We start from the raw sequence: 6,000 nt of genomic DNA on the forward strand, positions 1-6,000 counted from the left end.
AAGCCAAAACTGCTCTAGCGACTGCTACTATGGATAACTATTTGGTCAAGATGGTAGACAAAATTAACCAAGAACGGAGGAAGTCTTTGGGGCGGTCGGGGTCACAAGTCACGACTCCCCCCTCACCTAATCGATCTATTCCTCTGCCCATCCCCTATCAGGACGCTAGTACTCATCCTGATTATATGGATAGTTCTACCTCGGTTGTCCCAATAGATAAAGTGAGCCTGGTTAGTACTACTTTAGGGGTTTCTAATGACTTGGAACCTAGTCAGGCTATTTCTTCAGATTCATCGACTCCAAGCATGACGGCTTCGAGGCCACAGAGATTATTGCGTTCATGTAGGAACAATAGCAAGAATGTCCAGCCAAAGCGTGGGGGGAACCGTCCCACTAAGAGAGTTGACTCTTTATTATCCAGTGCTGTTCGTGATCAAAAAACAGCACCGGATGGTACCACGGTTACTTTAGATAGTGAGCAACTTGACTTCTTGATTAATGCTATAGATGTTAAGTTTGATTTACTTGTTAAACCTCTATTGATCAAACTTGATACAATTACAGATGAAGTAGTCAGACTGGGAGGTTTATTGGAATCACATATTAATGCCTGTAAAGGACCCCAAACCAAGGAAAAAGATCAGGGAGTTGTTAAGGCCCCCTCTAAAACTTCTAGTAAGGCAATATCAACGGCTATGAGCACTAATCCTAATCCCTGCCCCGGGGGTATTCGCGAGGAGGTAACTGTTGCACCTAACCCCTCGCAGATATCGGGTCGAATTAAATCTTTTTCAAGTTTAGCCCCAAGGAATCAGGCTGGACTTAATACTAAAAGTCCTAATAGCCCTCAGCTTGATTTACCACCAGCCTGTGCCCCTTTTGTAGCAGTTTTAACCAACGTTCCCCCAGTTAGAGAGATTGGAAGCAACAACAACTATAGAGAATCCCATGCCTCACTAAAGAATAAGACTGTGGATTGGCTCCACCGAGAGTGTGGTTTTCCTGTAGCTTTAGCAGATGATATCTTAAGCACCAGAAGAATCAATTGGATAGGTAGCTCACGTAAGAACTGTGGTGGAGATTGTATAGTTATCAACTTCCGAAACCCACAACTTACCTCAACCGTTTTGCTCAAAGCCGCATCACTCCCTACCCGAGACCAAGGGATCTCTCTACGTCCCCTAGGGTACTTTTATAGGGATCTTTATAATCGTCCTAATGTTGAGCCTATCAGGGGGGGACAGAGATTTGAATTTGTGCGCTGGCTTTACTGTTACCACGTCTAATAGATTCCAGTCTCTGAGTGGACTTGATTCCAATGACTGACTGGAACCTGTTTTGGTAGAATCAGGGATTGCGGCTGCTTCCCTAGAAGAAGGGGGGAGCAGTGCAATTCCTGGGGTACTAGATACTGCAGGGTTTAATGGTAATCGTAGTTTCATGGTTAATTCCAATAATGATCCCGGTTCCTGCGAAGCAGGGAGATTGGTCCTTGATGGCAGGGGAGGGGACCTTCTCATTAAGACCACTCTTCCGGCCTATAATGGATTTACATCTATGACCAATATTTCCAACAAAGGTTTATGTTCGATTGCCTGTTGGAATGTCGCAGGACTTTTACTAAAGGATGCATGTTTGGGTTGGCCCGAGTTTATTAATACTTTTAATATAATCTGTTTACAAGAAACCTGGTGCTTGGACCCAATTAATTACAATGGTTTCGTCTCGTACCAATTACCGGCTGAGCAAAGGGTGGGCTCCTGGTTTTGATTTCAGTGGAAGTAGCTATCATTGTAAAAAAACATGTATTGGTTGGGGTCCACTCCCAGATTTTATGGCTTTATCAGGAGCAAGGTAGAAATATCCTTTTAATAAATTTTTACAACAGTATTTTTGACAGTTCTAGACACCAGGTAGTGCTTGCTTTGGAGTCCGCATTGGCTGACATTATAATGAAGAATGATATTGATTTTGATTTCATTTGGTTAGGGGATTTTAACACTGTTGCGTGTTCCTCCTCCGCCCATAGAGTCTGCGGTTTTATAAATTGCTTTGGGGAGGGTGTCCCTCACTTTCCCCATAACTCTTACGGCGATTCATTGAATAAAATCTTGATGACTTATGATATGGAAATGTTGGTAAATATGAAAAGTGCCTCTGGAGTAATTATCCCCACATGCACGGGTAGGAATGCAAATACTGTGATCGATTTTATTTGCATGTCCTCTAGCCTTAGTCCATGGTGTACGGCCCCTGTGGTAGTGGATAATTTACTCAGTTATCATAATTGTATTACTATTGAGGCTATACTCTGGAAGGTGAAGCAGGGCCCCAAAATATGCTCAATTGCCAACATTGAACCGCACCGTCCGAATGGAACCAGAATCAGATGGAAAGGGGATAAAGCAGACATTTTGTCTAACTCCATTATTAAAAACTGTTTAACTGATATTATTACCATTTTAGAGAGCGAGAAATTAACAGATGAAATTGTGCCCAAGTTTATTAACATTAATCTTATAATTGATAATAAATTTACCAAATTTTTTAAGGGCAAGACAGGTCAACAAAGGGGGTGGTTTGACCATGCTAGCACTACTGCGCTCAAGGGGCTTAAAGCAGCACTGGCAGCTAAGCAAAGAGATAGAATTGCGATTAGGGAGCTTAGAGCTACCTATCAGGCTGCAGTCAAACGTAGGAAGACCGAACTAAGGCAAGAGGCATGGGACAAATTAGATCAGGCAGCCGAAACTTCGGATTCCTCTTTATGTTGGGCTACAGTTAATTGTCCTTTTTTAAAGGATGACAAGATGCCCGAATTGACGGCTAACGTTAGTGCGGAAAGCTGGGTTTCCCACTTCTCTACGATTTTCGACTCGGATAAACCAAGGGATGTACGCAGGGACGGCTGGCCAGTCGTTCCTCTGGACATATCCATTGCCGAAGTGCAGGGAAGTATTACTGCTAGTAGGGGTGGGAAGGCCCAGGGGCCCGACGGGGTGCCCGTTGACGTGTACAAAAAAGAACCGGAGTTGTGGGGCCCGCTGCTAACTAACGTGTTTAATGTTGCTGTTTGTAAAGGTGTCCCACCTACTTGGGAGGAATCCATTATTATTCCTATCTATAAGAAGGGAGATAGGAGGGATGCTAAGAACTACCGTCCGATCTCCCTTCTTGATTCCTCAGTGAAAATTATGAGTAGGGTGCTTTTGGTTAGACTAGAAGAATGGGCCGAATCTAATAACATATTGGCAAATTCTCAATTTGGTTTTAGGAAGGGACGCGGGACCGTCGAACAGTGTCTTAACCTTGAATTATTAATTGGGATGTATACGAAGGCTAAGAAAGGTTCCCTTTTTCTCTGCTTTGCAGATTTGAGCAGTGCCTTCGATATGGTGAACCACAACATCTTATGGGCAAAATTGCTTGAAATGGGGGCACCTGAGGGCATTGTCCATTTTTTGGCCCGATTATATGCCAATTTAAGTTCTAGTGTTCGCTATGGCCCGGGAGGGGAGCGCACGCCAAAGTTTAATATTAGGCGTGGCATTAGACAAGGGTGTGTACTTGCCCCTTTACTTTTTACTCTCTTTATTAATGATGTAGACTCCGTTTTAAAGCCTGTTGCGGCAGATGCACCTAAAATTAATGATTTTAACGTCCCAGGTTTACTTTATGCGGACGATGCCGTAATTTTGTCCAGGACCCCTATTGGCCTACAACGCCTAATGGATAGGTTTTCCGTGTTCATCAAGGAAAGAAAGTTTTTGATCAATAAAACAAAAACTTCTGTTATGGAATGTGGTTTGGGACGTAAAACACCCCACTCCTACTTTATTGATGGACATAAGGTGCAAACGGTGGACTCTTTCAACTACCTTGGTATTACTTTTTCTAAGACAGGTAGTTGGACTAGTGAGATCACCCACGTTCGGGCTAGGATGGCGAAAGGCGCCCACGGGGTGTTCAAGTTTGCAACCAAAATAGGGGATAAACGGATTAAAGATATGTTAAGAATCTATCAAATGAGATGTCTTTCAATTGCCCTTTATGGTGCTGGTGTGTGGGGACATGCTATGCAGGGAGCCTACAAGTGGAGGAAAATCTCTTTCTTAAGAGACCCCTGTGTTTACCTACATCGGCTTCTAACGATTTGGTGCACAGAGAGTTTGGAATCCAATATCTGTCAGATCTGACCGCTCTTAGACCATTAATGTTGTGGCGTGCAATCTGGATAAAGGAAGAGACCTCCCTAAATAGAGCCATCATTAAAGATTGTTTTTCTATTGATAACCATCTAAAGATCCCCTGGATCAAATTTGTTACCTGTTGTTTTTTAGAGATCTATGGAGAGGATTGTTATGTTGCCTCCAGCTTGTACAAAAATGAGATGAAGACTGTTTTTATGAGCCATAAGTTAGAGAGGCGTGGGAGGGTCAGTGGTAATTTAACTACATGTTTGCTCTATGGAAGATTTTGTGAGACGGTAGGATATCAACCGTATCTGAGCTTTGTTACCAGACCATCCCATCGGTTTGTCTTAACGAGATTAAGGTTTGGGATAGTGCACCATTTGGTGGCCTTCCCATGCATAAAAAAACACCCGATTGGTCCATGTGACAATATCTCTGCACAAAGCACCATGCACTTTTTACTGTTGTGTAAACTTTATGGTAATTTCCGCTCAGTTTTTTTAAAACCTATTTTTAAGAAGTATGGAGTTAGAAACGTACATGATTCTATGAAACTGTTTTTTAATCCGTCATCTGATGTATGTTTCTTTACTGCCACCTTTCTTCTTCAAGCTATCAAAGCAAGGCCTAGTATGCTTTTTTAACTGTTTTTTAAAACTTTGTAAATTGTATTTTACTTTCCTGATTGGTGTATTTGTAGTGTAAAGGTTTGTGCTTCTAGGGACTGTTATTCTGTTTTTATTGTATTCATATGATTGTTGTATTTGTAGTGTAAATGTATGTGCTTTTATGGACATTGTGTTTAAGCTCCGAATAAAGCCTTATGAAATTGAATTGACTTGAGCTGTCCTGTTTGCTGTACACGAAGCAACAAAAACCGTGTGCGGACACTGTGATGATGCGTATGCGTGGTGCGGACAGAGCGCCATAAGTTGGCAGGGTATGCTCAGACGTGAGTCCCTTGCTCACTTTGCCACTGGATTCAAGCAAGCCTGGCTGAAGACGGCTGAAATGCCAGAAACTGGTCCTAGAAAGCTTGTTTCCGGTCCAGGGAAGACATGGCTTGGCAGTTCGGGCTGGACTGTTCCCATGAGGCACAGGGTCAGAATGATTTGCATATGGCCATGTCTGAACTGGGGTGGCAGAGTGGGCTAAAGAACGGTGATGGATTAAACCCAGATCAGTTGACTGGGGGTGAGTGCTTGCAATGTTCAACACTCCGTCCATCATTTCCTTTGGTTTTTGCTTTGTTCACCATAAGTTGGCAGGGTATGCTCAGAAGTGAGTCCCTTGCTCACTTTGCCACTGGATTCAAGCAAGCCTGGCTGAAGACGGCTGAAATGCCAGAAACCGGTCCTAGGAAGCTTGTTTCCGGTCCAGGGAAGACATGGCTTGGCAGTTCGGGCTGGACTGTTCCAGTGAGGCACAGGGTCAGACTGATTTGCATATGGCCATGTCTGAACTGGGGTGGCAGAGTGGGCTAAAGAACGGTGATGGATTAAACCCAGATCAGTTGACTGGGGGTGAGTGCTTGCAATGTTCAACACTCCGTCCATCATTTCCTTTGGTTTTTGCTTTGTTCGCCATAAGTTGGCAGGGTATGCTCAGACGTGAGTCCCTTGCTCACTTTGCCACTGGATTCAAGCAAGCCTGGCTGAAGACGGCTGAAATGCCAGAAAGCGGTCCTAGGGAGCTTGTTTCCGGTCCAGGGAAGACATGGCTTGGCAGTTCGGGCTGGACTGTTCCCATGAGGCACAGGGTCAGACTGATTTGCATATGTCTGAACTGGGGTGGCAGAGTGGGCTAA

The sequence above is a fragment of the Triturus cristatus genome, chromosome 5_2, assembly GCF_964204655.1.
Source record: "Triturus cristatus chromosome 5_2, aTriCri1.1, whole genome shotgun sequence".
Classification (NCBI taxonomy): domain Eukaryota; kingdom Metazoa; phylum Chordata; class Amphibia; order Caudata; family Salamandridae; genus Triturus; species Triturus cristatus.